At 37.1% G+C, this 25,721-nt stretch overlaps 1 protein-coding gene and 1 non-coding gene across 2 annotated transcripts in view; one reads left to right on the forward strand and one right to left on the reverse strand.

Annotated features, from left to right (window-relative positions):
• Nucleotides 1–25,721, forward strand: part of LOC126234498 (cilia- and flagella-associated protein 300-like) — a 218,671-nt gene that overhangs the window by 153,723 nt on the left and 39,227 nt on the right. The window lies entirely within an intron of this gene.
• Nucleotides 22,695–22,769, reverse strand: Trnat-ugu (transfer RNA threonine (anticodon UGU)). Its single transcript has one exon. It is a non-coding gene; the product is annotated as a tRNA-Thr (tRNA).

A 25,721-nucleotide genomic window follows, 5' to 3' on the forward strand; every position in this document is an offset into this window, starting at 1 on the left:
CAATATGTCTCCTGTTGTCATTTTCTCACGAGATTTCTCTAGAATCAATTTAACAGCTTGGTGGTCAGAGAAACCTGTATCCAATACCTCAGATTTAAAGCCACATTTTGGTGTGTCAATGAATAGTTGGTCTATAGTACTATATTTTTGCCTCTGTATCTGGTGGTATCTTCTACACACATGTCCATATTGTATGTTTTTAGTAGATTAACAAGTTTCTGCCATTTTTTACAGTTGTTCTTGAAATTAACACTGAAATCCCCGAACACAGGGTGTTTATAAAAGAATATCGGGGTTTTAACGCTTTATAATATTTATTATATTAAACTTACAGTTATAATGATATGTCAAATGAAAGAGCCACTCAAACAGTTTTACCAAGAACCTTATAAATGTTCAATGTGAGCACCATTTGTCACACGGCACACATCAAGTCTATAGCCAAGTTCTTCCCAAATGTTGATAAGTGTGTCTTCAGTGATTATAACAACAGCTGCTTCAATCCACTTTCTTAATTGAGGGAGGTTTTCTGGTAGTGGAGGCATGTACGCATGATGCTTGATGAAGCCCCAAAAGAAAAAATCGCATGGCGTTAGGTCGGGTGAATGTGGAGGCCATGCAAAGCAAGCCCTGTCATTGGGCCCCTTGCAGCCTCTCCAGCGCTTGGGTACAGTGAAGTGCAAGCAATCGCGTACTTCGCTATGCCAGTGAGGTGGCGCACCACCTTGCTGGAAAATGAAGTTCTCTGGCTCATCTTCTTCCAACTGAGGGAAGAGCCATTGCTCTAGTGTATCTAGGAAAGAAGTGCCAGTTACAGTAGGTTCACCAAAAAGAAAGGCCCATAATCTTTCTGCCTGGATACGGCACAAAAAAGTCGCTTTAGGGGAATCTCATTGCATTTTTACCACCTCAAGAGGATTTTCTAAGCCCCAGATGTGCACATTGTGAGTGTTAACATGTCCACTAAGGTGAAAGGCCAATTCATCACTGAAGACAACATGATCCAGAAAAACTTCACTGTCATGAAACAACATTTCGTTTGCAAAGTTGGCACATAAACCATGGTCAGCCAGCTTTAGAGACTGTAATAACTGTAAACTGTTAGGATGTAGTTGTACGTGTTTTCTTAAAATTTTCCAAACAGTCGACATGGGAACTTGTAATTCACGACTAGCCTTCCGGACTTATTTCTTTGGGGTATGAGTGAACAACTCTCTCACTCGCTCAACAGTCTCTTCACTAACTCTTGGTCATCCTGTGCTCTTCCCTTTACAAAGGCAGCCGGTATCCTCAAATTGATTATACCATCTACAAATGTTATTATCACTTGGAGGATCACAACCTAACTTCAGCTGGAATGCATGTTGCACAGTAACTACAGATTCAGTATTTGCAAACTGCAAAACACAAAACGCTTTCTGTTCACTAGTTGCCATCTTTGCTACTACTGCTGTCTAATGGACTGCAGCAGAAACATTGTGTGCTGCGCATGTGCACTGGTGCAAAACACAACTGTTTGAGTTGCTCTTTCATTTGACATATCATTTATAACTGTAAGTTTAATGTAATGTATATTATAAAGCATTAAAACCCCGATATTTATTTATAAACACCCTGTATTTTGACTGACTATTTAGATAGTTCAGAACATTTTCCAAATTTTCAGAGAACAATTCAAAATTGCCAGGTGGGGACCTATATATACATGCAATTATAATTTTACTGTATGTTTGTTCACATAAACAATATTCAAAATCTTTTTCAATGCAGCAGATATTTTTAAACCTAATTTCCTTTGATTTAATATCTGTTCTTACAAATATGCATGTTCCACCCCCTAAAACATAAAACAAATGTAAGTAAAATAAAATGACTAAACTAATAATGAATGTTTATATATTTTAATTAGGTACATTGAAAATACTCTGACAGCAAATTGTGTCCAATTTATTTTTCAAAAATAATAGCTTAATTACACTAGGATGTATGTAACTGGATAGCTACTTTAATTTATGTTGTAACAAAAGTTTTCATTTTCAAAATTAGTTAATGGTGGTGGGGCATTTTGCAAAATTTAAAATTATTACAAAATTTGATCATACATTTTTCAAGAATATTAATGACATATCAACATTTATTTTTTGGTTCAGTCTGGAACCGCGCTGCTGCTATGGTTGCAGGTTCGAATCCTGCCTCCGGCATGGGTGTGTGTAATGTCCTTAGGTTAGTTAGGTTTAAGTAGTTCTAAGTCTAGGAGACTGATGACCTCAGATGTTAAGTCCCGTAGTGCTTAGAGCCATTTGAACCATTTTTTATTTCTTATATGTCTTCATTTTGAAGACATTTCCTCCAAACCTAATATGCCAAATTCCCTTTTAACCTCATATGCCAAATTACCTTTTGATGTGCAGTTTATTCCTTGAAAGTGAAACTGGGCACCAACAAACAAATACTTGAAACTTCCTGGCAGATTAAAACTGTGTGCCCGACCGAGACTCGAACTTGGGACCTTTGCCTTTCGCGGGCAAGTGCTCTACCAACTGAGCTACCGAAGCACGACTCACGCCCGGCCTCACAGCTTTACTTCTGCCAGTATCTCGTCTCCTACCTTCCAAACTTTACAGAAGCAGGAGAGCTTCTTTGTCTTTAAATATGTCTGCTTGTGTCTGTATATGTGTGGATGGATATGTGTGTGTGTGCGAGTGTATACCCGTCCTTTTTTCCCCCTAAGGTAAGTCTTTCCGCTCCCGGGATTGGAATGACTCCTTACCCTCTCCCTTAAAACCCACATCCTTTCGTCTTTCCCTCTCCTTCCCTCTTTCCTGATGAGGCAACAGTTTGTTGCGAAAGCTTGAATTTTGTGTGTATGTTTGTGTTTGTTTGTGTGTCTATTGAAGTGCCAGCGCTTTCGTTTGGTAAGTCACATCATCTTTGTTTTTAGATATATTTTTTCCCATGTGGAATGTTTCCTTCTATTATATTCAAATTCTAGAGTGTTTTATGTAAGTGTCAATATTCTACCAAAATTAAATAGCTTGCATTTAGTGCTGTAACTTCTATCAATTGTTATACATTTAATGGTTGAAGAAATAAGTAAAAAGGCCTGCCAGCATTAGGCAACAATAACATCCTCAAGAAATCACAGTTTGCATTCCAGAAGAGTTGCAATACTGAGAATGCCATTTATGTGTACACTCAACAAATTTTACAAGCAATGAATAACAAAATAGTGCTTGTTGGTATTTTCTGCAGCCTATCTAAGCTAAGGTATTTGGCAGTGTGACTCATGATATTGTCTTAGACAAACTGAGATTTTATGGGACTGATGCTAAGCCAATCAATGGAAAATATCATATCTAAGTAAAAGAATGCAGAAAGTTGTACTAAGTAATTAAACCAATGTAGTCCAGGGACATTATTCTGATTGGAGAGAAATCACTTATGGGATTACCCAAGACACAGTCTTAGGTTTACTGTTGTTCCTCATATATGAAAATGATCTTCCATGTAATATACAAGCAGAATTAGTTCTTTTTGCAAATGACACTAAAATTGTAATCAATACAAGCACACATACTAGGCCATGTCATTTTGGAAGGCAAAAATAAAATTTCATGCTTTTTGTGAGTGAGGGAGGTTCAAAAATGTGCCTTTGGATGTGTAATATCCTAATTTAAAAGGCTTTTCTTTATTGATAAACATTTAGCTTGGTAATTTTGCACTTGAAGTATATTGAAAATTCTGACAAAAGTCCATAAATAAATATAACGTCCACCAAAATTTGCTCAAAAAGTGTTTTAATGAACTCAAATTTTTTTGTATTTTGTCTCTATCATCAAACATTGAAAACACATTGTAAAAATGTAAAAAACCTTAAACCAACAACATTCATCCTATCTTGCTTCAATTCATTTCTAGGCATCATTCGTCTTCTTGCTTCCCAGCCTCTTAAAACATCCTTCTCTTATCTCATGAGTATACAATTTACCAGAAGCCTCTGGTACTTTTTTCACACATCTCTCTATGGACTGTCTGTGACATGGTTACTTTGGAAGTTGCTTTGTCTCTTGAACATACTTTCCTATTTCTGATATTTTAAGTTTACAAGTAAATGGAGGTTCATATAATTTTTCTAACCAGTCTATCGGTACCAACAGTGAAGCTGCATTTGGATATACTGCAGGTGTTTTCCTAGGCCAAACAGATACATCACCTGGTGTATCATCATCTTTATTTCTCAATTCATTTATCTTCTGACCCCTGCTCTCCTTTTTTCTGGGTCTTCTGAGCACAAATGTGTTGAAGCACCATATCACTAAATTTGTACCATGGTGAATGTTGGATTGTTGGCAAAAAAATCTGCTATTGACTTCTTCCTGGATTTTATGAGCTTCAATTGATAAAGATTGTGGAGGGTTATTCCTCCCAAGAGAGTTTAAGTTTGATAGCAAACCAGCAGGGATAGTAAATGCCAACATTGTATTCCACAAGCAGTCATAATAATATGTAATACTGACTTGTGCTTGAAGCAGAAAGTATGTCAGAATCATCACATGTTATCTACAAAGGATCTTCAGAGTTTTCATCTTTAACATCAGTTGTCTCTTCATCTTCTTTGAAGAAAAGAATTTAATTTGATCATAATGTTTTATTTTCCTCCCTATTCTGGTTATATTCATAAATTCTTCGTATTTCATACTCCTGTCTCTCCTGCTTTTTAATTTGCCTTCTGTGCTCAGGTAGACCTGGTAATCTAATTTGTTGCTGCCCAACAGACCCAACCTTCTCTCTTTGATCTTTAATAAACCTAGCTCTTTGACAGTTATCTTCATATCCTTAGAAAAAGAACAAGAGATGTGCACTTCATCTTAGCAGTTGCACAACCTGGGCATGGACCCCAAAATTCTGAAAAAAGCATAACCTTACATTTGCAATTGAGGATATCAAAGAGCTTTTCTAATGTTGCTATGAAAGCCACTTTCACTTCCAGTTTCCCTCTGCCAACTGGTATGTTTTTGATCCTTCCCAGTTTTTCCTTCTGTTTTCTTTAGCACTGTGACTCAAATTTAAAATTGGTGCCAAAAAACAGATGTGTACTAACACACATTTTTCAAGAACTTTTGGATAAATGTCCTTTGCAAGAGTGCCTACTGGGTAATTTGTGACATTCTCTCCACTCTGCTCTCTTAGTAGAAGCTCATATCTCACAACATCATAAAGAGTTGGGAGTTCAGAAGGCAGCATTTATCGACCAGTTCCAAGAAGTTACTCATGTGAGTGGTAGGTTCCAGTCTTGACTTCCTTTCACCAGACATGATTCTGAATTTTCAGATTTTGAAAATGGAAAAAAACTATTTGTGCCTGGAATAATAAGCAGGAGAAAATATCACTACTTGTATGGAATTAATGTAGAATAATCTGCTGCCGTCTGGTAGAATTTTGCACAGAGCATAACTTAATCATAGCTAACACTTGGTTCAAGAATCCTAAAAGAAGGTTGTATACATGGAAGAATCCTGGAGATACTAAAAGGTATCAGATAGATTATATAATGGTAAGACAGAGATTTTGGAACCAGGTTTTAAATTGTAGGACATTTCCAGGGGCAGATGTGGACTCTGACCACAATCTATTGGTTATGAACTGTAGATTAAAACTGAAGAAATTGCAAAAAGGTGGGAATTTAAGGAGATGGGACCTGGATAAACTGACTAAACCAGAGGTTGTACAGAGTTTCAGGGAGAGCATAAGGGAAAAATTGACAGGAATGGGGGAAAGAAGTACAGTAGAAGACGAATGGGTAGCTCTGAGGGATGAAGTAGTGAAGGCAGCAGAGGATCAAGTAGGTAAAAAGACGAGGGTTAGTAGAAATCCTTGGGTAACAGAAGAAATATTGAATTTAATTGATGAAAGGAGAAAATATAAAAATGCAGTAAATGAAGAGGGCAAAAAGGTATACAAACATCTCAAAAATGAGATTGACCGGAAGTGCAAAATGGCTAAGCAGGCATGGCTAGAGGACAAATGTAAGAATGTAGAGGCTTATCTCACTAGGGGTAAGATAGATACAGCCTACAGGAAAATTAAAGAGACCTTTGGAGAAAAGAGAGCCACTTCTATGAATATCAAGAGCTCAGATGGAAACCCAGTTCTAAGCAAAGAAGGGAAAGCAGAAAGGTGGAAGGAGTATTTATAGGGTCTATACAAGGGCAATGTACTTGAGGACAATATTATGTAAATGGAAGAGGATGTAGATGAAGATGAAATGGGAGATATGATACTGCGTGAAGAGTTTGACAGAGCACTGAAAGACCTGAGTCGAAACAAGGCCCCGGGAGTAGACAACATTCCATTAGAACTACTGACAGCCTTGGGAGAGCCAGTCCTGACAAAACTCTACCATCTGGTGAGCAAGATGTATGAGACAGGCGAAATACCCTCAGACTTCAAGAAGAATATAATACTTCCAATCCCAAAGAAAGCAGGTGTTGACAGATGTGAAAATTACCGAACTATCAGTTTAATAAGTCACAGCTGCAAAATACTAATGCGAATTCTTTACAGACGAATGGAAAAACTGGTAGAAGCTGACCTCGGGGAAGATCAGTTTGGATTCCGTAGAAATGTTGGAACACGTGAGGCAATACTGACCTTACGACTTATCTTAGAAGAAAGATTAAGAAAAGGAAAACCTATGTTTCTAGTATTTGTAGACTTAGAGAAAGCTTTTGACAATGTTGACTGGAATACTCTCTTTCAATTTCTAAAGGTGGCAGGGATAAAATACAGGGAGCGAAAGGCTATTTACAATTTGTACAGAAATGAGATGGCAGTTATAAGAGTTGAGGGGCATAAAAGGGAAGCAGTGGTTGGGAAGGGAGTGAGACAGGGTTGTAGCCTCTCCCCGATGTTATTCAATCTGTATATTGAGCAAGCAATAAAGGAAACAAAAGAAAAATTCGGAGTAGGTATTAAAATCCACGGAGAATAAATAAAAACTTTGAGGTTCGCCGATGGCATTGTAATTCTGTCAGAGACAGCAAAGGACTTGGAAGAGCAGTTGAAAGGAATGGACAGTGTCTTGAAAGGAGGATATAAGATGAACATCAACAAAAGCAAAACGAGTATAATAGAATGTAGTCGAATTAAATCGGGTGATGCTGAGGGAATTAGATTAGGAAATGAGACACTTAAAGCAGTAATGGAGTTTTGCAATTTGGGGAGCAAAATAACTGACGATGGTTGAAGTAGAGAGGATATAAAATGTAGACTGGCAATGGGAAGGAAAGCATTTCTGAAGAAGAGAAATTTGTTAACATCGAGTCTAGATTTAAGTGTCAGGAAGTCGTTTCTGAAAGCATTTGCATGGTGTGTAGCTATGTATGGAAGTGAAACGTGGACGATAAATAGTTTGGACAAGAAGAGAATAGAAGCTTTCGAAATGTGGTGCTACACAAGAATGTTGAAGATTAGGTGGGTAGATCATGTAACTAATGAGGAGGTATTGAATAGGATTGGGGAGAAGGGAAGTTTGTGGCACAACTTGACTAGAAGAATGGATCGATTGGTAGGACATGTCCTGAGGCATCAAGGGATCACAAATTTAGCATTGGAGGGCTGCGTGTAGGGTAAAAATTGTAGAGGGAGACCAAGAGATGAATCCACTAAGCAGATTCAGGAGGATGTAGATTGTAGTAGATACTGGGAGATGAAGGAGCTTTCACAGGACAGATTAGCATGGAGAGCTGCATCAAACCAGTCTCAGGACTGAAGATCACAACAACTACAACTCTGCTGCAAATGAGTATTGCTAGTTCAAAAACTTTTACAACAGCTACAAGAAAAGTTCACAGATGTTATAGTACATTTCTGTTCTTGAGCAGATGTACAGGCAGGACTAGTGATAAGAAGGCGCTTCTTGAAAGAAGATAGTTTGTTACAAATTTTAAAGGAAACATCAAAATACCATGGAATTGAAGTAGCTGTTTACCAAGCAGAACAATGTAACTGCCATTTCTTGTAAATATAATTGAAAATTGCTAACCGAATCACAACTTTATATTGCACTTCATTTTTTGAAAAACAAAATCAAAATATTTGATCCACCCTAATACATATGTCAACAGAAGAAATGTTAAACAATGTTCTTAAAAGTATCATTGACTGGTTTTCTGTGAATGATCTCACCCTAAATTTTAAAAATTGTGCAACACATTCAGGTGTGCACCTCCAGTGATACTACATCAATGATATGTGTAACACAAGTAAAAATGGTGTAATTTCAAAATTCTTAGATGTCCATATTGGCTAGAAGATAAACTGGAAAAAGCACATTTTGGAACACCTAAAATAACTCAGTTCAGCTACATTTGCACTTAGATCTTTGCACATGTTGGGGAAAGACAAATTAGTAAGCTGATACATTTTGCACATTTTCATTCAGTAATATCGTATGGAATAATGTTCTGGGATAACCTGTCTTTGAGAAAGAAACTCTTCATTGCTTAAAAATGTGATGTAAGAATAATAGGCGGTGCTCACTCATGATCATCTTGAGGACATCTGTTTAAGGAGGTAGACATTTTGACTGCTGTTTTACAGTATGTTTCTTCCCTCATAACGTTTGTTGTAAATAGTCCACTGCAGTTCAAAAGAAAAATTGATGTACATAACTGCAATGCCAGAGAAGAAAATGACATTCATTATGCCACATTAAAATTGTCTTCAGCACAAAAGGGGATGCACAATGCTGCAACCATGATTTTTTATCAGTTTCTCAGTGATATTGAATGTCTAACAGACAGCAAAGTAAAATTTTAAAATAAACTGAAAAAGTTTCTCCTCAACAGTGCCTTCTATTCCATATAAGAGTTTCTATGACTGAAATGTGTAAAATATGGTGACTAGGAATTATTAACTCAAGTCTCTATGTTTTCTTTTTCTTTATGCTACTTGAAAATTATCAGGCATGTAGGCATACTTACAAAATAATTTGTGATGTGAATATAAAATGACTCATTTCACATCATGCAACTTACGATGCAAATGTTTCATGGAACATGAAACTAAGTAACTAATTTGGGGCTGGATGGGTGACATCCTGCAATGCCAGTTTTAATGGTAAGCCTGTTAGGTGGGATACCGTGTGCCAAACATGATTCTAGAGAGAGGATGTGTGATTGGAATTTTGCAAGGGCAAAGAAGAGTTCTTGGAATTTTGTGTGTAAGCTTGTTGCTGAGAGTCTGTGGATACATACATAAATTTTCAGTCTTCATTTTCTAATATCTCCTGCCATGTTTGATAGTTTCTCTGTTACTTTACAAGATAGTCATTTGTATACGTCCTCTAATTCTTCTGGTCAAGAATTTTCCTCACAGTCTTTCATTCTTTTTTCAGGATGTTTCCCAATTCATCTCTTCCATTGGGAATTAAAATTTTTCTTGCATACAGAGCTTTAGATCTGATCACCATGTTGTAGTGTCTAACCTTTGTATGTGTGGAGATGCACTTCTTGATGAAGATGTTTTGCATTTTCGCCTATGCTCTCTTCTATTCTTGCTTTTCAAGCTTTGTTGGTTCTGTGGTCTCATAGAGGTATTTGAAGTGCATAACTCTTGATTTTTCCAAAATTTGTTTTTAATTTCTGAAAGGTAAACATAGTGCAATGAACTCAGTTTTTTCAAAAGAGATTTGTAGACCTCATTTTTCAGTGAATTCTTTGAGGATACTATCAGTTTGATTGCTGTGATTTCACTGTCCACTTGTATTGCTAAGTCATCTATGAAAGCTAAGCATGTAATCTTAAAGTCATCTTTGGTCCATCCAAGTTGAGTAAGTTTCTAAAGATTTTGGATTTTAAATTACTTTTCCCATTCCCTGATGGCTTTATCTAGGATGAGATCTTCCTAGAGAACAATGATTTTAACTGAAAATGGGCTCTGATAAATTTTACTATGGACTTTTGTATCCCTGAGTGTTTACTTGATGAGGATTACTGTCTTTGCATCTAGTCCCTTAGGATGTCAATGAGTGATTTTGATTGACCAAGTCATATGCCTTCATAAAGTTGAAAAAAAGTGTAGATGATTGGACTGTTTCATATTGCCTTATATTTCATTGTTGTTTCTAAGTTGAAGATTTGATCTGTGCATGAACTCCCTGATCAAAAGATTGCTTGGTATTCAATGAACTTACGTCCAAGCTTTGCTTGTGTTTTTTGGAGTACACATTATGAGAATATCTTACACCTGATTTGAAGGATAGAAATCCATCTGTAGTTATTTGTGCCTTTACTACCACCTTTCATGTAGAGTGGGAGGATGAGTGCACACTTCTAGTCTACTGGCACCTTTTGTGTTTGCTAAATACCCATGGTGATTTGTGTAATGACATCATCTGTTTTGTAAATGAACTTCCTGATCATGCGCAAGAAAATCCATAGTTCGATGTATTCAAAGGCAAGTTAATATAAGTAATTTTCATACAGTTTTGATGAACAGTAAATATGTTTGTAAATGTAAACATAAGGGAATTCAAACAATAAAGAAAATAATAGGAATTGACCCTGAAATCGATAATATTATTACAGCAGATCTAGATTTCAGCTATTAAATAGTCATCTTCAGTGCTAAAAATTACAAAACAGGAGAATCAGGAATGACTATGAGATAGTTTACAACACTCATAAGTACAAACATAAACACCATGCATTTACATACTATATAACAACACATGACATTAGTCCAAAGTGTCACACTGTAAACAATGTTGGTTGACATAGAACATACAGAAGTCTAATATGAGCTGAAGCCATTACTTACATGGTTAAACAGAAAGTAAATGTGATAGCAGAGGTGCATGATTCCCTTTATTGTGGTACCAGTTAATAATTAAAGAATTTTTTTTTAAATGTGCTGAACAATAAAACCCTGAATAATGGTTAAACCATGGAAAACGAATCCCATATTATGTGGAGCCATAAGTAAAGCTCACTCAACAACAATAAATACAGGAAGGTATGTAATGTATTATAGCATTTAAAGTTAATTGAAGAAAAGCCATTTACAATTGCATAAAACTGTGAAAAGTACAATATTAAAATAATTAAAATATAAAGGAGTGAAAAGAGTACAACAAAATATGGTCTGCTCTCTCTAGGCATAACCTAAAATCTTATAGATCATACATTAGCACCATCTCTGGACTTAGAGTACAAACGTGTGGAATAAATTAGCATTACAATGTCAAAAGAAATGAAACTAGCCAGGGACACATGAAAAATGAACAAGTAAGTAAAATAAAGGCTTGAAAATAGTACAGTAAAACATGGTGGCCCTGTCTGGTCATAAATTAAAATCAGACGGACTGTAAAAAATACATTAGCACCAACTCTCCACTTAGAGTAGAAACGTGTGGAATAAAACAGCATTACAATATCAAATATGAAGCTAGCCACTGGTGCATAGAAATGAGTAAAAAATAAGTAAAATGAAGGAGTGTATCAAAGTTATGGGGAATAAACTATGTTCAAACAAACTGTGATTGAGACCATGGTTATATTCAAATGTGCATTCTCACTGGGCTAAATTAAGGAATAAGATATCCATGCTTAGTGCAATTTTTTGACATTATTTCCCCAGAAACAAATAAAAGTATGAAAGTAGTATAGTAAGTTACAAAAGCATCCATAAAAAAGTATTATGTACCAGCTTGAAAAGCCAAACAACTCACAGACATAATATCTACTTCTGATGTATGCCATATTGCCTGTACGAGATCACTCACTGTGTGTGTGTGTGTGTGTGTGTGTGTGTGTGTGTGTTTCAGAGCCAGTGGCTCCTTCTTCTAGTAGAATTGGTGAATGGAAAAGAATAAGACTGAAGGAAAAGGACTGATGAGGTTTAGGAAATGGGGAGAATTCAGAAAAGTCACCCAGAACCGTGGACCTAGGAAAACGTACTGGATGTGAGAAACTTATTGGATGGGATGAGAAGGAAAGATTAATTGTTGGGGACTGCATCAGACAAGGTTTGAAAACTTTAGAGCTTAAAGATGGAAGGCAGAGCAATATGCAATACACAGATTACTGACAAAGAATCGTGCTTGAGCTAATAAGTGTGAAAAGCTAAGTGCATTGTATGCAGTAGAGGTAGGGGTGGGGAAAAATAGAGAGGTCAGAAAATAAAAGATTTAGAAAAATAAAAGGGAGTGAAAAATAGAATATTGAGACCAATGAAATTAATGTAAATTAAGCACAGGTGGATGGTGTGAACCAAGGACATATTGGAACACCAGTTCTCACCTGTGGAGTTCTGGAAAACTGATGCCCTGGTATCAATTCAGTCTACTCCATGTCAAACACTGATTGAGCATCTCAAATGTAGTTTTGATCTTGATTGGTATTTGCACTGTCTTTCCCAGAACTTTTGACTTCCACTTCTTCTTCCACCTGACCTCACTCTGTGTTCTGCTCACTCGGCTAGAACACATAGCTGATGTCCTGGTACTGTCAGTCCTGCCTCATGTGCATATCATGTGACATTTTGCTCCATGGCACCACATGAATCCATATGCACCAAGCCAAGCCAGGCACCTCAGTTGCATGCTATCCTCCAGCCTGAGAAAATAGAAGTTTATACACCTTACCAAACACATATGATTTACACTTGCAAACTCTAGCATGACCAACTTTACAATGCCACAAGTCTCCTATGTCACTAATTTTACTAAAAGCTAGAGCATGTTCACACAGAATCAACAATTTTTAGTTTATAAATATCATTTGAACCTAGTCCAGGACAGAGAGTTCACCTTTTTTGAATACCTTACATCCATCTTTGCAAAAACATCATGTATCCCTTTCTTAACCAAAGAGGAAGCTACCAAAGAGGAAACTGACAACAATTTAGTGAATAACCATTTTCTGATTGAAGATATGCCTGGTGAATTGTTGATAACATTTCCTTTCTTTTCACTTACTAATTCAACAGCATCAATACACTTCATAATTTTTTGTTTGCAAGTTATGTAGTACAAAACATTGAAGTCATCCCTTTCTTGAAGTCATGTGCGATGATGCTCCAGAATCAACTATCCACTCAATCTGGTTGAAATCCATCATACCAAGAGCACAAACCAAAGACTTGTATGTTTCCTGGAAATCCTTCTTTGAGGATTCTAGCCTCTGGAAACAATCAGATTTGAAGATACCATACTTCCAGCAGTTGAAGCATTTCATTTTCTTCTTTTCTTGTGTGTCTTTGGAAAAAAGTCTTCTTCAATTTCTTACAATGTTTTGTGAATAAAGGACTATTACTGCCATCTTTGTCCAACTTGGGATAGCCTTTCACACATTCATTTAGCAAATGTTATATACACTGGGCAGTACCTTTGGAGGCTTAGCTTTCTTTGTGTGACCCTGCACACTCCAAGCATGTTTGCATGATTGCTGTAGCCCAGATTCTTGTGCTCTTCAACTACACTGGCTTAATTTTCATGTGTGAATTCTTAGTGCTGTTGTGCTCCCTTACATCTGTGTTTATCCATGACCATGCATTTGTACCCTCTGCTTACAGGTTAGGCTGACACTCACTGTTTGTTCAAAGGTATCCTGTGTCATGGTATTCCTTGCTCATTCCAAGCTTTCTTTCTGAATGCTACCATCTTGCTTTGCAAGATATACCAGCAAGTAAGAAGAACTTGCTCTCAGATGTCTGTTCATTTTTGTGTTAGTGTGTATATTGCTAGCATCACAGCCCCAGTGACTTTGGAGACAATAAATGCAACTGCAGGAGGAGCAGCAGAAACAACAACAACAACAACAACAACAACAACAGCAGCAGCAGTTGCAACAACAGCTCATTCATTTGTTGGCTGCACAGCCAGTGATCCAAGTGCAGGTGGCACAGCCTCCACCACCAGCACCAGTCCCATTTGCAAGTTTTGTGAGACCTTGGGAAGATGGGAAAATTATTTACACCATTTAAGCTTTACTGTAAGACAAGGAGCATCACTGAGTCTGTAGATTACTTTATTGCTGTCAAGTAGCAGTTGTTTGTATGAGAGCTGCAGAAATTGCAGCCCCTTATTGACCTTGAAAAAGCTGAATTTGTTGGGTTGTGTCAATCACTAATGCACTACTGAGGTCAGCAAATGCACATGGTAGCTGCCTGCTTACTATTCAATCAACATCATAAGCATCCTGGGCAGTCATAATGCAGTGTGGTTACTCAACTTGCAAGGGTTAGCACACAGATGTCATTTTGATTGTAAACAATGATGTAACATGTCCTACACAGATACTCTAATTCACAATGTTGTGATGTGGCTGTTGCCAGACAGTGCAGTTCAGACCAAGGCATTACCAAATGTGGATCCTACATTAGACAAGGTACCACAAATCTTCTGGCTGGAGTGGCCGAGCGATTCTAGGCGCTACAGTCTGGAACTGCGCGACCGCTACGGTCGCAGGTTCGAATCCTGCCTGGGGCATGGATGTGTGTGATGTCCTTAGGTTAGTTAGGTTTAAGTAGTTCTAAGTTCTAGGGGACTGATGACCTCAGCAGTTAAGACCCATAGTGCTCAGAGCCATTATAACCATTTGAACCACAAATCTGCAGAGTGGGAGGAATTGATTACTGCAGCACAAAACAATTTTTCAGATGATTGGTGGATGGCTAAAATTGATGAGTCACACCAGCAGGGCAGGTCCTTATTGAAGCCTTTTCAGGCTTTAGCAACCACGTTGTCGAGTTGCTCGGTCAAGCATGGTGACTGAGGGGTACTCCTGCATCCCAACACTGGTTGGTTACAAGGTGAGGGCTGCAACAAACTGCTCTCTGTCGCTGCTGTGTTCTGCATCCCAACACTGGTTGGTTACAAGGTGAGGGCTGCAACAAACTGCTCTCTGTCACTGCTGTGTTCTGCATCCCAACACTGGTTGGTTACAAGGTGAGGGCTGCAACAAACTGCTCTCTGTCGCTGCTGTGTTCTGTATCCCAACACTGGTTGGTTACAAGGTGAGGGCTGCAACAAACTGCTCTCTGTCGCTGCTGTGTTAGTCACCAGCAGAGTGCACTGGAGCTGCAGAGTGCTGTGTTTCCCCTGTGCCAGACTCATCACCATGGGCAGCAGTCTTTCCCAGACTGTTGATGATTGCAATGGCCCCATTTCACCCATTTCATTGCAACTTGTTGAGCCTCCCATATGCTAGCACATTTATCCATGGTCTGCAGGAAACAGTGGTGAGCAGCACCATGGGGCAATGTTCCATTGTTTGCAATCAGTCCCTAAGCACATCAGCGGATCTACAGCAACACAGTATTGTGGTAGACTTGGAGATAGCTGTGTGTTGTGTGGAGTTTCAATTAGACACAGTGTCTTTGGTCAGTCAGATCAATTTAGACACAAGGGACAGAAGCTGCTAAAGCAAGATTTACAAAGTAAAGGGGGAAAAGTAACAAGCATCTTCCTAGACTTAAGTAACATATTTGATACAGGTGAGCATGGGATACTTTTAGGTAAATTTGAAGCACTAGGAGTAAGGGCGGGGGGGGGGGGGGGGGGGGCTAAATGAATGGTTTAGGTTTCATCTGGCAGGCAGTGTGTAGAGGCTAGAGATATCCCACATTTCAAATGGCTCTAACTATATGGTAAAACATCTTTCAGTTCTAGAATATTTGAGTATAGGAGTCCCTCAATGGAGTATGTAAGGCTCAATACTGTTCCTTATTTGCATTAACAACTTCCCACTGTGGGTCACACGAGGAGAAGCTGTGTTATTTGCTGATGACAGCAATATAATAATTATAGATAGGACGCCAGAAATGTTAGAAGTAAAAGCTGAAAAGGCCCTTTTGGCAGTCTGCAACTGGGCAAATCACAATAAAGTAACTCTTAATGTAAAAAGGCTAATAGTATGAACTTCTGCATAAATAGAAAACCTGATATAATAATACTTAAAATACATAATGAAACCATAGTGTGTGTAGTTGTCACAAAAATTTTAGGTATGTATGTTGATCTGCAGTTAAAGTGAGATGAACATATCAGGATAGTTGAAAAAAGAATTAGCGCAGCATGCTATGTATGCCTTATGCATACTAACCACAACGTGTAATAGCCCATGCCTAAAAGAAACATACTATGCTCACACACATTCTAACATCAGTTATGGCATAATATTCTGGGGTGCAAATGCTCAGAATGTCGAAAATGTGCTCAAATTGCAAAAACATGCCATAAGAATACTGAGCAAGAGTCACAAAAGCACCCACTGCATTGAGATATTTAGAAAATGGGGTATTGTGACAGTTCCAAGCGAGCAGGTATTCCAAACTGCAGTTTTTATACAAAAAACACTCAACAATATGCAGCAAACAGCTCCGTACCTGATCATCAAACCATATGCAGTGATTGCTTCTGCCTGGATAGAATGAATAGGTCAAAGACCCAAACCACTATGTTTTACTGAGGAGTCAAGATACATAATAAACTGCTAAAAGAGATCAAAACATAAAGGATCTCTATAAATTTAAAACGTATCTTAAAGAATATTTACCAAACATAGTTTTTGCTCCATCAAAGAATTCATGCTATATAAAATTATTACAAATAGATAAGCAATTTGACCAATTACAAACCGTACAAAGAGGGTGGAAAATGGTTGTTAGCAACACAGTACATTGTAATTTGAATTTACTCCACGCAATGCAAAACCCAAGATGTATTATCGGAGGAGTCTTATGGCTGCTTTCTCTTGTTTGAAGCAAGTTCTTTTGCCTTATGTAATGCAGTCATAAATTATGTATACATATATTTGTATTATGAATTCCTTATGTATACCCTTTTTTTCATTGTCTTATGTCCTTCTATTATGAATTATGTTTGTGTGTAATAATGTCACCCACACAAAGAAATTTGTCTATGGATGATTGAATAAATAAATAAAATAAATAAATCATTGGCTGGGAGATGCCCTTCCCCTGTCCCCTTTTTACAACACTCTCAGCACCATTCCCTTGCAGGGACAACCACTAGTCACAGTCAAATACAAAATCATTGAATGCCAGCTTACACATTTCACTGTAAATTTGCAATTGGCAGAAAATAATTTCAGTCTTGCTGCTTTCTCTATTTTTGGATTTCAAGTAGTCAACAATGTTAACCTTGTCTCACACATAGTATTACTTCAAAACTTTGAGGCATTGCTTCAGTCATTCAATCAACTTTTGGTGAGGATCTGGGTAGAGCCACCAGTTATGAGTTCCACATTATATTGAAATCATCAGCAGTTTGTAAATCCTTTTAAGCCCAATTCATATCATTTCTTATGTGAGATAAAATGAAGACAGAACTCAAGAGATAGAATTTTCAGTTGGTGCCACTAGTTTTATCAAGCCAGTGTGCCTCCCCTGTGGTCAGAATACTGGAACCCAGTGGCTCCGTTTGACTTTGTGGCACTTTTAAGTACACAATCACCCCCAAAAGTGAAATAGATGTTTATCCGACTCTGCATCCCAAGGAGTTGTAGACTAAGTTGGGCAGTGGTCAGTATTTATCCAAAATTGACCTCAGTGATGCACACATTCAGTTGACATTGGACACTAATTCTTGGCAAATTTTAGTGTCAAATGTCCTTTCAGAACATAACAGCTTAACAATTTGCTGTATGTGGTAGCAACAGCTCCAGAAGTAAACCAGCATTTTCTTTGAGCAACTTATCAAAGGCATTACATGCTGCATCAGTTATTTGGATGACATTTGAATTAGTAGCTCCACATGACAATGACATTTGAAAAATTTGCAGGTAGTTTTCCAGCAACTGTTAGACAACAGGCTGTCATACAAGCTAGAGGAATGATTTTTTTCTTGTAAAGTGCAGTATTTAGGGTATGTCTTAAATAAGGATGATATGGTTACAATTGCAGAACATGTAGCAGCTATTAACAAATTCCCAGTTCCTGGTAATATTAAGAAGTTTCACTTCTTTATGTGTAAGCTACTCATCTCCGTGTTTTGTCTCTGGTCCAAACTTCCAGACAGGAAGGCACAGCATTTATATCACTGAGTCTTGTTTCTCAGTACTTCTAATGTCATTCAGTACTGGCACACTTATGCTTATGTCATTCAGTACTGGCATGCTTCCCAACATGTGAACACAGACACTTTCTCTTGGTTATTGGTGCATTCCATCACTGGCTTCAACAAACAGCAGGTAATCTGTCTTGCAGAGGAGTAGAACCTTCAGAATACCCTCTGTGAATTTATTTTGATGCGTTAATTTGCACTCTGAATTTACAAGTTCACAATAAAGTGTTGTAGAATGGGACCTCATGCTAACTACAGAAGATCAAAATTGCTATGTTGTTATTCTGTCTTCTCTGTGACAATACATCCAAACAAATGGTACATGTGTCCTGTTGAGGGATGTCCCAAATGAAAACACTTGCCTGATGATATGTCTATTGCCAGTAATTAGTTCTGCTACCGAACATGCAGTGTATTTTTTCATGGTCCCTACCAGAGCACCCATGGGAATCAGTGCATTTGGACTTCTTGCAGGCCATGTGGCTGTCAGTGGTAGATGTCTTGTCTGATTTCTCATATTTTTCTCAGTTGCTATCGATGACATTGCATACAAAAAATCGTATCTTAGCTACCATTTACACTCTCGAGGGTGTGCTGTGCATCCTTGTCTCTGACAATGGTCACCAGGTGGAATTCAACTTTCCTGGTGTGATTCTGTGGGCTCTGAGCTCAGTTGCATGTTTGCTCTAGTCTGGATTCTTGTATACTTTGGCCTTTGCTTGTGAATATTGCATGTGAATATTTTATGCTGTCACACTCTCCTATTTCTATGTGTACCCTGACTACACTTACAGACTCTCTGATTGCCATTTAGGTTCACTCTTACTATTTGATCATGTGAGCTTCACATTATTGCTCTCCAAGCTCATTCTGAACACTTTTGTGACTGCTACCATTTTGCTTGATGAGATGTAACAAACAAACTTTCTGTAACAACAAAATTAAATTATCTATTAGTGCATGTAACTAATAATCATACATGATAGAAATTAATATAAACAGTAGTCCCTGATAAAAACAGATGTAGGTGCAAGCACTATTACATTGCTACACATATGTATTGCAAATATTATTAAACAAAGTTCTACCTAGTCTTACAGCAGTAGAAACCACACATTCATCAGTTGGAACACTATGCAACACAAGTTCAGATAAGCAGCAGCAACAGTTTCAGCTTACTTCTAGAGGCAAAGCTGAATAATAGCAACTGAGGATGAGTTAACTGCTGGTCAGCCTTTTATTTGCCTGTTATAGAAGTTACTGTGACCAGCCTATGATGTTGGTAGCTTTCCCTCACTGGAGATAGGCAGTCTTCCTCATACCAATACATCCATGCCTTCCATTTACATGTCACATTGGACTACCAAATCCTTCTGTTGTTATCCTTTGCTAATTACTCATCAGACAACCATTTTGCATTGCCTTGCCTTTGCCTGTTTTCCTACAATTTTCCAACCCTTTTGTGTCTTGTTTCAAGATTATACTTCCCTTTCTCCATCTTTGTCTCTCTCTCTCTCTTTCATGCCCTACCTTCTCAGTTTTGAGATTGTTATCAGAATTATTTTGGCACTTCTGCAGCCTGTGTTGCTGCTGCATTTTTGCACACATCCGGGCAGTGTGTGTGTGAGGGGGGGGGGGGGGGAGTGTTGGTCTGTGTGTGTGGATGTTTGTGTGGGCACGTGCAACACATATGCAGCTGAATTCTGACTGGAATACAAGAATTATATGATGTAATCCCAGTATGATATTCTCCTGCACTGCACATATTTCGACTTACTGTGTTCACTTGTAGATTAAGGTTCTATTCTGAGTGAAAATAACAATAATGTTTGAATTTGTTTCTTACTTTAATTTTAATGTGCTGCCTTGACTAAAGACTACCATTATGAACATACACAAACACTGGGCAGGCTGTATTTTAGAATTTTGAATATTTGATCCGTTTTCTCCATATTTAATTTGTTTTGTAACTCTGACAATATTTTCTCTATTGTAAACAGTCTGTTGTCCCTCAAAGAACAATTCTGTGGATCAGTAGTGACTATGTACTACTATGGTACATTGCTAGCACTGATGAGCAGTTTGTATTTTGTGTCACACAACAGATTAAGTATATTCAGTCTTCTTGCATCTGTATATGTAAAAACTCACAGGTAGGATAGTTTTCTTGTCAGTAACAAAAGTAGATGCTGAAGTGTAGATATTTGGTGTAACTGAGTGGTACACCATTATTTCTCCATAGTTTTCATCATCTTAAATCATTGGATTCACCTTTGAATTATCACTGCTGCAGTATCAGCAGAAATATAATAAGTAGTCATTAAAATATTTGTTTCATCCACAAACAGTATTGTAGTTCCACTTATGATTTTTCTCTGCTGTCATTCACAAAGACAGGAATAGGGCAAACTACAGAACTGTCTCCAGATGGTGTCTATACATCATGTTTTCGTAATAAACTGTAAAAAGTAAAACTGCTATGTGTTACTGTGTGTTTAAATTTTTCCTTTAAGGCATAGACAGTCATAGAAGAATGACTGGATCTAAATGCAAGCCATGTGCATAAAATAATAACTGCTTAACTTGTGATTTGCTAAAATCAAGATACATCAGAAATATGTTGTTCATTATCTACTGCTGTTGATATTTCATTTTTAAAGATAAAAATTATTGACTTGATTGACTAGCCAACTCTGAAGCCGTACTGTTAATTGCATATTATGATGCATTTTAATCTCATATGAAACAATTTTTCAACAATTTTGTTGCAAAGCTGACAACATTAATATGGATCTATAGTTACCAGTTCCACATTTTCCATTCTTCTTTATAGCTTTTAGGGTCTTTTTAAGTATACCAGCTTCAAATACTGATTTCAAAATGTTTGTCAGCAGTTCTGAAATAGATTTCCATCATTTAGTTATATGCACATTTAGTGAATCATTTGAGCCACATTTTTTACATACAATGATTTATAGTTATGCATGTTCAGTCTCTCTAGCATATTATATTATTACATACTCAGAACTTATTCTGTGGAGTAGAATGAGATGGTAAGTGGGTATGATTTCATGTTTTGTCTGAAGTTAATTTTATCGTGTATTAAATTCTTTACATCTCTGGGTTATATAAGTTTTTATGTTAATATTTGATATATCAGCACCTTATTCAGTAATCATATCATAATTTTCATCTATTCCCTAGATGTTGCAGTGTAGACTATAATGTCCTTATATTACATTCTGAATCTGTTCTAACTTTTTTTACTGTTTGCCTGTTTGTCATGATGGGTATTAATTAACTGCTGTGCTATTTTTAAAACCAAAAATTTAAGGCACTGTAGTGGAACTTCTGTTTATTTTTACTTTCAGTCAGCTGTTCATGACTACTTTATGTATATTTGATTCTGGTGATAAAGTAATTGCCTCTATTGAAGGAAATATGTTTAAAATTGAAAGATACCACTCAATGTAAGAAGCTGCGGTAATTACGCCAGAATATGATCATGGCTACAGCAACTGAGTATTTCTTGTTGTTTTGCTTTGTTGAAATAACTTAAGTGATATGAAGCACAATTTTCTCTATAGAATTATTGTCTAAAAATGAGCCCACATCCAGTCACATGTTACAAACCCAAAGAGGATTGAAACACTGAAAGAAATTATAAGGATCTATTTCTGAGGTTAGTTTCTTACCTTCACTTTTATAAATGAATATTGCCAATGTTTTATTACTATTTTTTGGATATAATAGAGGGAAACATTCCACGTTGGAAAAATATATCTAAAAACACAGATGATGTGACTTACCGAACGAAAGTGCTGGCAGGTCGATAGACACATAAACCAAAAAAAATGTCTGCTTGTGTCTATGTATGTGCGGATGGATATGTGTGTGTGTGCGAGTGTATACCTGTCCTTTTTTCCCCCTAAGGTAAGTCTTTCCACTCCCGGGATTGGAATGACTCCTTACCCTCTCCCATAAAACCCACATCCTTTCGTCTTTCCCTCTCCTTCCCTCTTTCCTGATGAGGCAACAGTTTGTTGCGAAAGCTTGAATTTCGTTTGTATGTTTGTGTTTGTTTGTGTGTCTATCGACCTGCCAGCACTTTCGTACGTTAAGTCACATCATCTGTGTTTTTAGATATATTTACTATTTTTTGGGAAATACACCTTGAGAAATTGATAGGTTGATCTAAAACTGAAGAATTGTGACAGACTATCATCTGCAAAATAATTTCAGTTTATTTGCTGGCAATTTCTGTGTAGCCCGAAGAGTTTTATTTTTCTGTCAGGAAGAGATTTAATACATTCAGTAGTTGTGGGTACAGAGAGCATTCTATAGTTTTGGACCCTTATGTAGCTTGCATTTATAATGACTCTCTTGCCCAATACAGACTATCAAGTGACTGGAATAAGAAGGGGGAAAGAAAGGACCCACAAAATTACAGATTAATATCACTATATATGACAGTAGTATCTGTTCCCGAAAGAACAGTTACCGTCGATGACCATGCAGCTTTGCTCGAATTGAAATGATAATTAAATAGACACCCTAGCTGCAATTAGGCGTTGATACACTTCATTGGGGACATGTTGAAAATGTGTGCCCCGACCGGGACTCGAACCCGGGATCTCCTGCTTACATGGCAGACGCTCTATCCATCTGAGCCACCGAGGGCACAGAGGATAGTGCGTCTGCAGGGACTTATCCCTTGCACGCTCCCCGTGAGATCCACATTCCCAACATGTCCACAACACTACATTCGTAGTGCGCCTAATAGATGTTTGCCCATCATACTCATTACTCGTGGCAGATTAATCTACCAAGTCCCGTACGAGTTCGGGCATAGCGTGTGCGTTCGCACAAGAAGGTCAAAGGCCGGGAACCCATATCATTAACATAGGTTTGCTGCAGACTCCTTGAACGTATTTTAATTTCAAATATAATAAATTTTCTTGAGATGGAAAATCTTCTGTCCACAAATCAACATGGTTTTAGAAAGCATTGCACATGCAAAACTCATCTTGCCCTTTTCTTACATGGTATTCTATGAACCATGGATGAAGGCTATAGACAGATTTCATATTCTCAGATTTCTGGAAAGCATTTGACAAGGTGCAACCTGCAGGCTGTTAGTGAAGCTCTGAGCATATGTATTTGGTGTCCAGACATGTGAATGGCTTGAAGACTTCTTAAGTAGTAGAACCCAGTTGTTGTCCTCAAGGGCGAATGTTCACTGGCATCAGGAGTACCTCTGGGAAGTGTGATAGGACAATTATTGTTCTTTAAATACATAAACAATCTGACAGACAGGGTGAGCAGCAAACTGCAGCTACTGTTGATAATTCTATGGTATAGACAATAGAGGAAGGCATTTTTGTTTTATCGTGTGGCCTACACAAAATTTCTCGTTGGTATCATGAATGGCAGCTAGTTCTAAATTTAGAGAAATGTAAGTTAATGCAGATAAGTAAGAAAAACAATCCTGTAATGTTAGAACACAACATTAGTAGTGTGCCGCTTGACACAGTCATGTTGGTTAAATGTCCAAGTGTAACATTGCAAGGCAATAGGAAATGAAATGAACATGCAATAATGGCAATAAGGAAGATAAGTGGTCTACTTTGGTTTATTGGGAGAATTTTAGGAAAGTGTGATTCATTTACAAAGACAAACACATATGGAACACTAGTGTGACCCATTCTTGAGTACTGCTCAAATGTTTGGGAATCCAATCAAATTAAATCAAACGAAAACATTCAGAGGTTGTATGCATACAATTCAGAGGTATGTTGCTAGACTTGTTACTGATAGGTTTTAGCAACACACAAGTATTACGGAGATGCTTTGTGATCATAACTAGGAATCCCTAGAAGGAAGATGACATTCTTTTCATGAAACACTATTGATAAACTTTATAGAACCAGCATTTGAAGCTGACTGCAAAACAATTCTGCTGCCACCAAAGTATGTTTTGTGAACATGATAAGTAAAATTCAGCTCATATGAAGGCATGCAGACAGTCATTTTCCTTTGCTCTATTTGTGACTGGAATAGGAAATGAAATGATTAGTAATGCTACCGGTACAAGATACCTTCTTCCATTCACCATACAGTGGCTTGCAGAGTATTATGTAGATGGCTTAATAAATGAATCTACCTGAGTACTATACCTTTATGTCTAGGTTTAGTCTTGATGTGTAGGCATTTAGTCAGTGTTATAAAAACTTTCTTTTCTTTTTCTCAGCAGTCATATTAATCTTCTTTTTTGCTGTCTCATCATTAATGTCAAGAAACTCTTTTATACTGATGATTTTGTTTCCTGTTTAATAATGCCTCACTGTGAAGCTTCATGGCAGGAATATATTCAGTGACATAACAGAAATTGGATCCAGATGTTTTGGGGCAATATTCTACATTGTGAGCTGCCTGCACAGGTCTGACACCTTAGCTCAATTCTTCTGTCTGCCAGTATGTGGAAACAATGCTAAGGCAATGGCTAAGCAATTTTTCATAAAAACCATTATCCCATGGGTCCTTCAATCATTGTATGCATGAATGCTTCTGTGAAATCTGAGCATGTAAACACTGTTAGTAAGCAGAGTGTTACCCATGAAATATAGAAGTTTTTGTATGAGTCTTGTAAATGGTTATAGGCTGTTAATATATTTCATTATATTTCAAACTGCATTCATATTACTTACATTTACATTTCTACATGTTTGTTTTTATGGAAAACTGAACACAAGGTCAATCATGCAGGAGTATTTCTACAAAATGTTGGATTTTTTGTTTGCAGTGATTATTTTGCAAATCTCTTCCAAAACTCTTTCTGTAAATGCTCTATCAAAGTCATTATTTAAAATTCCATGATGCTTAGTCTGCTTTTGTTAGTTAACCCTAAGAGAGAGATATATCTCATTGTGATAATAGTGATCAGTTGCAAACTTACTATTGCTTTGACATATGATTTCCTAAAGATAAATGGATAAAAAATAAATAAAAATTCACCAATTGCAGTTGTGTTTCGTCCCTGTAATGTATTGTTGCTTTGCTTCTCTAGATTTGTAAGCTTTTTATATTCAGACTTTCGTTCAGTCATGTTCTTGTCTAATATTTAATAAATTCTTCTTTTTCCCCATTCCCTTTGATCTTGTTAAGATAAAGAAATCCCTGTTCCCAAGTACTTGTAGTTCACATTAATTTTCCAATTTACTAAATTTTCAGATCATTTTGTAATACAGTAACAATATGTTATGTTATAGTATAATCATCCTTCATATGCTGAATAGATCCATCATCAAAATTAGTGGTTATATAAACCACAGTGTATATTATATGTGCAAAAAAGACTACATAAATATTGATCATAGGAAAGTGTGTGCATTGAAGTCTCTTATGGCCATTCTGTTTATTGTCAGCAGTTAGAATACAAAATATGTATAAAATAGCTAAGTGCATCAGGACACAGATTTTCACAGTATTTTCAAGTATCGAACTAACTTTTGAAGTTCATTCTGCTTCTATACACGCTTTAATGCCATGCTCAGTTCCATCTTTCATTCTGCAATATACATTCTGCAAAGTAATTTGATAAAAGACTTTTTATGTTCAGCAGTTAGGAACTTTA

This window comes from Schistocerca nitens, chromosome 2, assembly GCF_023898315.1.
Source record: "Schistocerca nitens isolate TAMUIC-IGC-003100 chromosome 2, iqSchNite1.1, whole genome shotgun sequence".
Classification (NCBI taxonomy): Eukaryota; Metazoa; Arthropoda; class Insecta; order Orthoptera; family Acrididae; genus Schistocerca; species Schistocerca nitens.